The sequence below is a fragment of the Saccoglossus kowalevskii genome, chromosome 9 (genome assembly GCF_978046115.1).
Source record: "Saccoglossus kowalevskii chromosome 9, keSacKowa6.1, whole genome shotgun sequence".
NCBI classification, from domain to species: Eukaryota; Metazoa; Hemichordata; class Enteropneusta; family Harrimaniidae; genus Saccoglossus; species Saccoglossus kowalevskii.
In genome coordinates, this window is record NC_140649.1 from 12,591,553 (window position 1) to 12,603,382 (window position 11,830).

The following is an 11,830-nucleotide window of genomic DNA, read 5'->3' on the forward strand; positions in this document are numbered from 1 at the left end:
TCTATCATGTTGAGAATAATATACTGATAGCCATAAACAATGAATTAATGACAATAGACGTTAACGTGACAAGATATTGGCAACACATTTTTCTATATTTCAGCTTTTATGATAAATACAAATAAATTATTTCTTTTTCAACGTAACTAACTAAAAGTAATAAAATTTGGCATTCGTTGTCTGTAAATAGTGGAACCTACTCAAAACACGATTTTAAAATTTAAGGAACCAAGGTACGCGTTTATCCCCATAGTTTGCGTTTATGTTGCTTTTTGATTGATCGCTGGCCTCAGTACATACGGTAGTGTGTGACTTCCTGTTCCGGCTCCTTGTCACTTAACTCAAGCGCGATCAAACAGGTCCACAAATTAAAGATACCAGATGAAAATTAGAATCTTCTTTCCAGTGTGCTACACAGAGTGAAAGAAATGCAAAAAAACAAAACAAAACAAAACACGCAGATGTAAAAGATAAATATTTTTTTTACCCGAATGTCACAAACAGAACGACAACTTCTATTCTGGCTGCTTTCTGTGACATACTGTGAAATACTTTATTTTCACGCACAAGGAATATGGGCAGATAGACCCGAGACATTTTATATTTGCGCACAATTTCTTTTTCGCTTTGTTGACGAAAATAAAACACGTTTTCATACAACGGTTTTTCCTCCATAATATGTTTTTGTTACGCTCTCAGTATACTGTAGCTCACACGATCACCGTACAGTGGCGGCGGACGGGGGGGGGGGTATGGGTCGACACAAAATCAAGCTGAAGTCCTTTGTGTCAGCAAAATTTCCTCTAAAATACAGTAAATAACGTTTCAGTGGATCTAGATTTCAATTTTGTAAGGGGGAGCAAGCCCCTGGTTCCCCTAGTAAGGTTGCTCGCAGTCACAAGCTTGGTGAGCAGATCTCGCCCCATGCAAAACATTGTCAGCTGATAAATTGCCATGCAATGGGCAAGAACAGTAACTGTAATCCGTAATCGTTGTTAAGTGACTTTTCAATGACAAAAAAAACACACACACACACACTGGTGAATCCTCGGTTAGGCTACACCGATTTAATTTTATGGATGATATCCGCGCGCGCATTAGTTTTCACCTGTTCTCAAAAAAAAAAAATCTCCTACGACGAGTCTCCACAGATCGGTTTTCTGTCCGGAACTTGCCGACTCATATTGTCGCAAAGCGCCGACTTGTCGTAAAACTCGTTTTGGACTACCTCAAAACTTCGCTGGTTCCCAGCGTCCTTTGCGAATGGTAGGTAGGACGCAGGTAACTAGTAATCGCGATATTGTTCCATTTGGGCCGGTTTTCCGGCCGGAAGGCACGTGACTGAGTGACGTAATTTGAAAACATTCCAAGTTCCGTTCTGCGTAAACATGTCTATAATACTACAATAAAGCCATGCTCAAACATACTGCCTGCTTAGATTTACACATTTGAGATGTTTCTGACATTCCTCGCTGTTTCTGTGAAAATTTATAACAAAAGAAACAGTTTTTTATTCACCCAACTTTCGAAAGGAAAATGAGACCCCTGAACGGCCACGAGCGTAAGCGCTGCCGTCAGGTAACCAAGGGAAATAGAACAAGCAACGAGAAAGTGACGGGCCAATCAGAATGCCGGATTCATTACTAGTTACCGGCCTCTTGTGGCTTGGTACGCCATGACACTTGAGGCGGGAACCAGCCAACCTCAAAACCAAACTCCGCACAGTTAGATGCGCGTTACGTAAAGCGCAAAGACCTATGGGAAAGAGATTGCCTCAAAACATGCAAATTTTTCCATAAATGATCCAACATGGCGACCACACCACCAAAATACGTGAGCATAAAAGTTCAGAGGTGAAACGGAGGGATTGTTGTAGACTGGTACGCAATTGACATTGGCCAGGGAGACGTTTTTACAGCTATACGAGAGGTCGGTGCAAGCGAGTTTCGCTCAGACAACTTTGGGAACATATTGTCCAGAGTGGCTGTCCCGCGTTTTTTCTGCAATGTCGAGAGAAATTGGAGAGGAGTGGATGTGTATGGTGGCCTAAAAGTCGGTCAGGCGACAAATCAGTTCGGTTGCTTTGTCCGCATTGAAGTCGACAAAACTGCAACGAAAGCAGCAGAAGCTCCTTGGCCGAAGTCCCCTTACGGGGTGAAGAAAATTTTCTTCTTATTTTTTTTTTCATTTTCTGATTCGGATAATTTGCTTGCACACACATTCAGTAATATTTTGATCATATGACGCATTTTCATCAAGATACATGTACATAATTTTCTGCATCCAAATTTTTGTTGACTCTCTGTTGGTGTTTTTTTCAATATCGAGCCTCTTATAATTTGTTACAGAGTTGAAATAGTTCTTGAGCATTTGTGTCTACACTTAGTCCATCTGAAGTGTCACTTTAAAAACTGTAGTTTGAATGTCAATAAAGTTAATTTTCAGGTTGCTGTTGACAAACTTATTGTTCATTTTTAATTATTTTTTTTCAATACAACACAGTAAGTTTTCTTTATTATTGAGTTGATGTATATGCCTTTGGCAAAGCTAACATCTGCCTTACCCTATTGCCTTTTCAAAATCAAAGGTGATGATACCTGTGACAGTAATACAGTAGTACGAAATGTGTACATCAGCATGTGCCTCCTACAAATAAAGACTTGTTGTTTTTTTGATACACTGTGGTTAAATTCGTAATAATAACTCCGTAGTCCTGTGGTTTTAGCAGCATTTTTTTTTGGCCGAATTTTTTTTTCGCCCTCTCGCATTAGTTTTGGGGTCTTCAGAGGATGTCATCCATAAAATTAAATCAGTGTGGCCTTAATTAAAAATAAAAAAATATCCTGAAAATTACATCAAATTCCGCAACGAAATTTTGTTTTTAAACATCGCAGAAACATCATGCACTCTTCGCCACCCAGCATGTATCGGTCGGGATGTCACAAAGTTCGTTGGTGTGATCATTGATCACCAGTACTAAGGCAATCTATGAGGTATAACGTGCATGTATTTCAAAAGATCAAGGTTTGTCTCATTTTTATCCGATGAATAAAACCTGTCTCGGTTTACAGTAGTTTTCCTTCCAGCTCGAAATAATGACCAGATTTTAAATCCTGATTGTCGAGTAGTTGTTATCAAATTTAACATTTGAAACCTTCTAATATGCCCAAAACCATCCTTGGAAACTGTTCCATTAGAAATTACCTCCGTAATTATATTTTTTAATATTAAAATAAATCATGCAGGATCTTTGAAATATACCTTATTTTATCTTGAATGTAGATTACTAGTACCAACAAAGGCATTATAACAAATATATTGGCTAAATTTTGATTAGCGAAATTACACGCGTTACTTATAATTTCTTGACAATTTCCTTTGCTACATTTCAATTTCTGGCAAATATGGACTCAAATATAAGTTCTGATATCAAATATGAAATGATGAAGGAATGTCACATCAATGAAGCTGCACACATACTGACGGCTGCATTTCTTCACAGTGAACCAATTAATCAAGTCGTGCCCCGGCCGTACGAAGCTGAATTATCATCAAATATCAGTCGATGCACAGGAGGGTGTGTCTATGGTTGCTATTGATAATGCCACTGGAAAGATAGTTGGTGCGATCACTGGCATACTTTGCCATGGCAATACAATTGAGGAAGATAAAGGAGATCATCCTATGTTAACACCGGAAATTGCGCCATATTGTTCACCAACCGTATTTCCGTATCTGAGAGAATTGGATAAGTTTTTCTACAAATATCCATCTTTCAACAGAAACCGTGATTGCATGGTATTGCATATTGACAAGATATGCGTACATAAGGACTACGGAGGCCTGGGGATTGGCACGAAGTTGGCACGCATAGGTGGTGAATTGGCTAGAGAAAATGGCGTCAAGTATATTGTGATACAGGCTACTGGGCCCACTAGTCAAAAGTTATATTCGAGATTAGGATACGAGTGTATTGGTGAAATTCCTTATGGAGATTTTGAAATCAGTGGAGAGAAACCGTTTGCTAGTATCACAGCTTGTTCGGCAGCGAAATTATTTGTGAAAATAATGTGAGTCTGAGGATTTCATGATACGGCGCAAATGAATACATTTTTTTTGAGCCAAAATGTAAATAATTTCAGCATTCGTCATTAAATTACCTTAGTAATATGGCTTCCCAATCCCAATAAAAAATATCCTTACTTAAAATATGCAAATAAGCTTTTGTTAAATCTGCAACATCACTAATTGTGACGGGGAAATAATTTATGTCATATATAACCAATGCGATAACCTTGTAACATTATGTTTCACTGGCTGGAATGGGTCTGGTACCTCGGGTTTTTCGACATTTGTTCTGCTGGAACAGTTGCACTTTTGTCAAGCGAAATCAAAAGAACATAATTCGCGATTTTTGAGCTCATTGACAATAATAATTTTGAGTATTTAAAAAAATGTCTGATATTGTAACTTGATAAGATTATCATAAAATGAAAACGCTGTTATAATAGCAAACATAGTAGGTACTTATTTTAACGCCTGCATCACAGAATGAAATATACATTTGACTACCATGTCAGATGTCCATATATGGTCATAGCATGTGACCTCGGTTAGGTTGTCATGGGTAGATTAATACGGTAAAGTATCCGAGATATAATCGACTCAAGACAATCGAGTCTTAGCTTTTTATTATGATTATTTTTATTGCTCGCATTAAGTATCTTTCACACAATTTCAAAAAACTTTCTCACTCGCGATTTTTAGGCTTTTAAACTTACAATGGACAATTTTTCAGTGATGAAATGAGCTCTGTAGATTGGTCTCCAGTTTATGATGACACAGACCCTAACACTTCATTTATAAAATTTATGAATATTTTTAGCAGTATTTGATTTAGGCATGTACCAATTAAGCAAAAAATGGCACACGAAAAACCATTGTGTAAACCATGTTTGTCTAGTGGTATTCTGAAATCGGTAAAAACAAAACATAAACTTTATTCAAAAATGTGCAAATATCCAGGAAAAGAAAATTTTAAAAGCAAATATAAATATTATCGTAATATGCTAACTACTGTCATCAGAAAGGCTAAACAAATGTATTACTACAAGCGTTTTTCAGAAAACAGGGGAAACACCAGCAAAACGTGGCAAATTATTAATGAAGTTGTGAACAAAAATTGTAACATTCTCAAAACCCCCCGGAAATTGAAAAGTCAATTAGAAGGAAATATTGGAAATTACGCAACTGCAAACAAGGAAATATTAAATATTCTATTAAATAGAAATTTAATACTTTTTTTTTCACAAAAATAGGGCCTAAACTTGCAGCACAAATAAATTCAAATGTACGCTTTGCCTCATTTCTTCCAATTCCAACTAGTAATTCCTTTTACTTTCATCCTGTCGTCGAGCTTGACATTTTGAGTGAAATTCACAAAATAAATTTAAAGAAATCATGTGGCTATGATAATGTTCACGCAAGACTTGTGATTGATTCTTTCTTGTACATCTGTGGCCCACTTACCCATATCATAAATAACTTCTTTAAGCACGGAATATTCCCGAATTTTCTTAAAATTGCTAGAGTAACTCCTGTGTATAAGAAAGGCTCAACAGAAGATTTAGGCAACTACAGACCAATTTCGATACTTCCAGTTTTCAGTAAAATCTTTGAAAGTGTTGTCAGTAAACATATTATGTCTTTTATTGAGAAATTTGATATTTTGTCAGACTTACAATTCGGATTTCGCAAAAAAAACGAAGTAAAAACTGACTTTACTTGATCTTGTAACTGACATCACAAACCATTTAGATAAAGGATATATTGGGTTTGGTATTTTTATTGATTTCAAAAAAAGCATTTGACACTGTTTACCATGATATTTTACTTAAAAAATAAAATCTTATGGATTTAGAGGGGTAGCATATGATTAGTTCAAAAGTTACTTGTCAAATGGTCAAATAGGAAACAATATGTTAAAATTAACAATACAATTTCAGAAAAGCTTGAAATTAAATGTGGTGTTCCCCAGGACTCAATTTTAGGCCCTTTACTGTTCTTGTTGTGCATTAACGACATTTGTAATTCTACTGACGTCTTTAGCTTTAAACTATTTGCGGATGATACTAGCATGTTCCGCTTTTTTATTCTCGTCAAATTAATTTGTCTGACATTCAAGGTGAATTTAATAAAGTTATAATATGGTGTAAGTCAAACAAACTTACCATTAATGCAGATAAAACTAGTTTTTCCATTTTCAAAACAAATAGGAGAGAAGTAAAACTCACAAACAGTTTAAAAATTAATTCTATTTCTTTGAGTCAAGTCGAGTCTTTTAGTTATTTTGGCGTCCTCCTTGATTCTAGTCTCTCCTGGAAATTTCATATTCAGAAATTAATTAAAACGATAACTCCCATTGTGGGTAGTATTTCAAAATTGAGACACTGTGTTTCTAAATCAATCTTAGTAATGATTTATAACTCACTTATTTTACCAAATTTGTCATGTTGCATAGAAGTTTGGGGCCATACTTACGAAACAACCCGTAAGCCACTATTTATTCTACAAAAACGAGTTGTGAGGCTAATTAATTGGTCAAACTTGTATGATCATTCCAAACCACTCTTTAAAAACATAGCTATATTAAATATATATGATCTTTGTAAATTACAAACAGGAATGTTAATTTTTAATCTGAAAAATAATAATCATGCGAGATGTGTGCTAGATTATTTTGACCCAATTCAGCACTCGAACAGTACAAGATCTGTAGAAAACGCAAACTTTTTTGTAGAAAGGAAACGTTTAACTCAAAGTCAACACAGTGTAATTTATAGTAGTACATTATTCTGGAATTCGTTGCCAGTGTCATTAAAAAAATATTACCTCTCGATACACATTTAAAGAAGGTCTTAAAAAGTAACTCTGTAATAAATAACCCAGTATTGACTTATGTAACAATTGTCACTCTCACGACTTTTATGACATATTTTTGATCAGTTTTAAGTATTCTTATATACATTACATTTGAATATTTGTAAGAATATTTCTGATAATTTGACTACTTTATAGTTAGGGGAGGGACATTATGTTTTACTAGCTTTTTTGAGCTATTTATCATGTTCCAGACCATAATGACAAAGCATTATGTATTTAGCATGTACCCTATTGTATTTACTTTATGGTGAAATAAACTATACAATACAATACAATTATTATGAATACACACCGTCATCGAGGCACAGTCAACAACACAGGTAAACAGAATAACATAAGGGCCCCACTGGTGGATGATCGCGAAACTAACCGAACTTACACTCAAAGTACAGACATTGGCTTCAGCGTGAAAGAAGCCCTCTCTCAATTATTTCTTTTCTTTCGAGACCTAGTTCCGGTTTTGTACCATCATTGCAAGGAAAATTGATGTATCACATTAATTACCAAAACTGGGTTTAACTAACATGGCAATCGTAGACCAGTAAAGGTAAATAGAACCACAGGCTTCTAGACTTGATCACATAACTGCAATAACTTATTACCACAAGGATAATATTATAATTGATTATTTGCATGCCAAATAATCAGCTCTCTAAGTTGAGTTTAATATTCCAGTCCACCAGAAACCGACTTTAAGTGCGTCAGGCACACCTAACATATGACTATATTTATTTGTACTTGTAAATCAAGTAGTAAATTATGAAGGATCACACAATGCATAAATGTAATTTATCCCAATCATAATTGTAGTTCAATGTACTAAAAGAGAATTTTCGGCAGTCTGATTGATCCACGTAATCTGTGTCTTGTTATTACAACCCTGCAGCGAAAATAACTTGTGAACACTACGTTATTTGCATTCTGTGTTTGTCTTTCATGCACGACAACGAAAATCTGGCGAATTATTCTTACATACCCGGTAAGATTTATGCCATCGTTAAGCATTTTTCTATGTATGCTTCGACAATATTTTTGTTATTCATGATGTATGACATGTTATGTGTATGTTATTCATTCTTCCGACTTATTAAGTTAATGGCTGCAATGGAGCCGGTGAATATTTCGACAATGTACATAGTATAGCCTAGTTAATTTCTGTGGAAAATAATCATTAATCTTCAAGAAAATAACATTTTTACATAAATAGTTGATCCTATTATCTTTCACTAGTATACTTATGTTCTAATCTTGAAAATAACTGATTGGCAAAGTATTGTCTCCCGTAATATACTAGTTATTGCCAGTTTTTTTCTATAACAAAAATTCAGCTATGTGGAGCGGATCGCGTGAACGGATTTGATTTATGCTCTCTGCACGTATTAGGTGCCGTACGCGAGTGCCGGTTCGAGTCACGCACACAGCACATGTTTCCTATAATTTGACGTATTATTTACCTTGCCGTTTATTCGGTGTCATTTGCTTGCTTTACTTCCTACAGCAACTATGAGTTTACAATTATTTCTCATTACTTATTAGCTATTTTACCAGTTAGGTTGTTCAACTTCGAGACCACCATATTTAGCAACAACATCCTGCAGCTGGTAGTCAATATTCCGGGTATTAAGAAAAGAACCTCGATAATTGGAATCACGGCCTATTTACTATGTAGATAAACACCAACATATTCTCGAATATGTGTTATGTGTCTCTATGCTACATGCTAATTTCATAAAACCAGAGTACCAATAAATTTTGAAAAAAAAATTATTATCCGGGATATCAGTTACACCTTATTGTGTCCTAGGGGAATTGAAACTAGGGTTATCTGAAATATCGCAACCTTATTATAAAGAGAATATAACTTATTTGTTCTACGTAAATTGCCTAGCATAGTCCTGATATGTGCAGCATACACAGAGTGGCGAGTGCTTTCACTTCAGTGGATAATTGTGACACGCTGAATTACCTACTGCACAAGCAAAGACTGTTACATATTTACGTTACGGTCATGACAATACTCTACCCTATTAAATATATTATAGTAAAAACATACAATTTAACTATCATTAGTAAAATCGTGAAATTAGTCACAATTAAGCTGACCGAGTGCCAAATTCACACGCGACGTCATGAAATTGGGCACACTTGGACAACACCAAAGTACCTACATAATGATAGAACGAACATCACAACGCATCCCCGGCAAAAGATCGGAAATCACCATTGCCAGTCCACGTTAGTGTAACATTTATAATTCTAGCAGTAACAAAAAGACATTTAAAGCCAAACTATACTTACTCAAAAATGATACTTGTTATTAGATTATTTTTATTCTATTTACAGTTTAGGCATTAATACACTGCTCCGGAATGTATGAGCTCCACTTTAAGTAGACTTTCTGATTCACACTTCCATTTAAACATTGCGTGATTGGCATTAACGGTAAGTACATAAGCTTGTAAATTATTGCAATGTATGAGAAATATTGTAAATTCAAAATAGACATGACAATTATTCACCATTGTTTCTATATACCGTTTTTTATTCTATACTGTATATCGGTTTCATAACTGATACAAGTTCGAAATGTACATCTATATTTAAAATACACCTATTTTTATTACATTTTTGAATCTTGCTGGTGCCAGGTTATTGAGCACACCACGTCAAACGGTGATATGCATCCACAGAAAGCTAAAGCTTCCCAATCATGATGAGTTTCAAGCTGATCATGATTTGTTGATCAGTTTTAGTGTCTGTGTGTTTGTTTTTAAAATCGCCTGTATTGAGTTGTGGCTGTTTTTTAATTCGGATTTTAATAATTTAATTTGATTTTAATGAAAATATCTCGTATAAGAAACATATATAAGTATTTAAGATGGCTTCCCCAATATAGTCAATATCAGTAAATTAATGCATTTATTTTATTATCTCTTGTACGCCAGATGACTGTGTCTATATTGTCCCGAAACACCATTTCTCCAACAATTAATATCCAACAACAATTTTCGAAACCAATGATCCAGCGACAATACATAAATACATCACAAAGAATACTCAATTACATGTAACAATGGTCTGAAAAACAGAAAAAAATATAAACAGTATATGATAGCTCACACGATATATGCGAAAACTTGGACTTGTTTAGTTAATACACTGGATTTGTTTGGCTACTTCATTCGGTTTTATTCAGGTTCTAGCCGAGATGTATTCTAAATTTTATATAAAGACTATGAAACCAAAGAAGATAACTTAAAATCACAGTTTGTCCAGCAGCGAAACTATTTGTGGAGAAGTTTTGAGATCAATTCCTAATAAATAAAGTTGTGTAAAAATATATTCGTGAAGAATACATAAATATTTGTATGTGATATGGTGCTGTCTGATATGGATGTGATGCAAATGTGAAGTGATGTGATGTAATATCGATGTGAAGTTATGTAATAGACACTATATGAAACCAGACAATTCAAATCACCTCTAGTAATGAGATTAAATATATTTGTCAGAAAACTTGCTAGAAAAGTAATTATTAGGTCATATATATTATCGATTGAGATTGGTAATCCAGCAATAATGCAATTGGCTGAAAAACAATTTTCAGGGTGAAGAAATGATTGAAATGTTGTCTTTATTCAGCAGAGAAATGATACGCCATGATTGAGTGTACGTTTTTTATGTTGATTAAAATAAGATAAGTCTGCATTTTTAAAAAAATAAATTTTAAAATTTGTTTGTAATGGCACACAATATCATATGCTGTTTTGATTACCTTTATGACCTCTATATATATGTATACAATGTTATTCTATTTGAAAAAAAAACACATTTATATTTTACAGGTGATTTGGGACAAAGTAAACATGTGTGGTGTGAACTAAATTTGTGGGACGAAGTGACCTAGGACGAAGTGATTTATGACGATTTGGTTTTGGTACGAAGTGACTGTTACCCTGACGCTCTCTCGATACAATTCTGACTTAGTGTCGCCTGATGCAACATCTACCAAAAGTCCAAGTTAAGTTACAGACACGCTCTTGTAATTTTTGCGACTCCTCTCTCTCACATAGTATTAATAGTGGTGTAACCTTACTAAATTCTTAGATAGTGTGAGTCACCGCTGATATCGAGAGCTGGGTCCAATATGGACATTCTATACACGGATACTCCTTGGAGCTGTTCAATTTCTTTGACAAACATGCACCCCCCAAGGAGGTGCACGCAGCTGGTCACGTAATTGCACAGATAAAAGGGTATACTCTTTGAAGTTCGCGAATGTCACACTGTAAGGCCTGCCTATTGCTATTGAGAGGGACAACCACAGAACTCACACTGGACAGGGAGTACTTTCACTGCTAGAATGAGGTGGACAACACAATAGTACTGGAAATGAAATACACATGGACCAAAATATCAAGTTAAAGCCTCTGACATTAATACTTTTCAAAATAATTACAAAAAACAAAGCACAGAATAATACAATGATTTAATTCACTGAAATATGTGATTGCCCAGGGAAGTGTGCATTTCCAGTCAATGGCTTGTGCAACACAACGATAAGAAATACTGTAACAGGAGTCTTGAAGAGGAACGCTGTTATTCTGGAGGGCACCACTGATAGCAGGAGATCATAGAACAGTTGATACAAGTCTCACAGAATGATGATTGAAGTCTGTATCACTTGTCTCACAATATCGCTGCAGCAACACACAGACTACTGAGCTGAAATAGTGGACCACAACTGTCCTCAGTCTAGCCTATTCATAGAGCATACATGGCCAAGCTTCAGGTACACCACCTGGGTTTCCACATGAGCCAATCATAAATCTTGCTAGCAGCTGTCTCATGTCAGTAGATTGTAAACATCGTTATGTAAATCACAAGC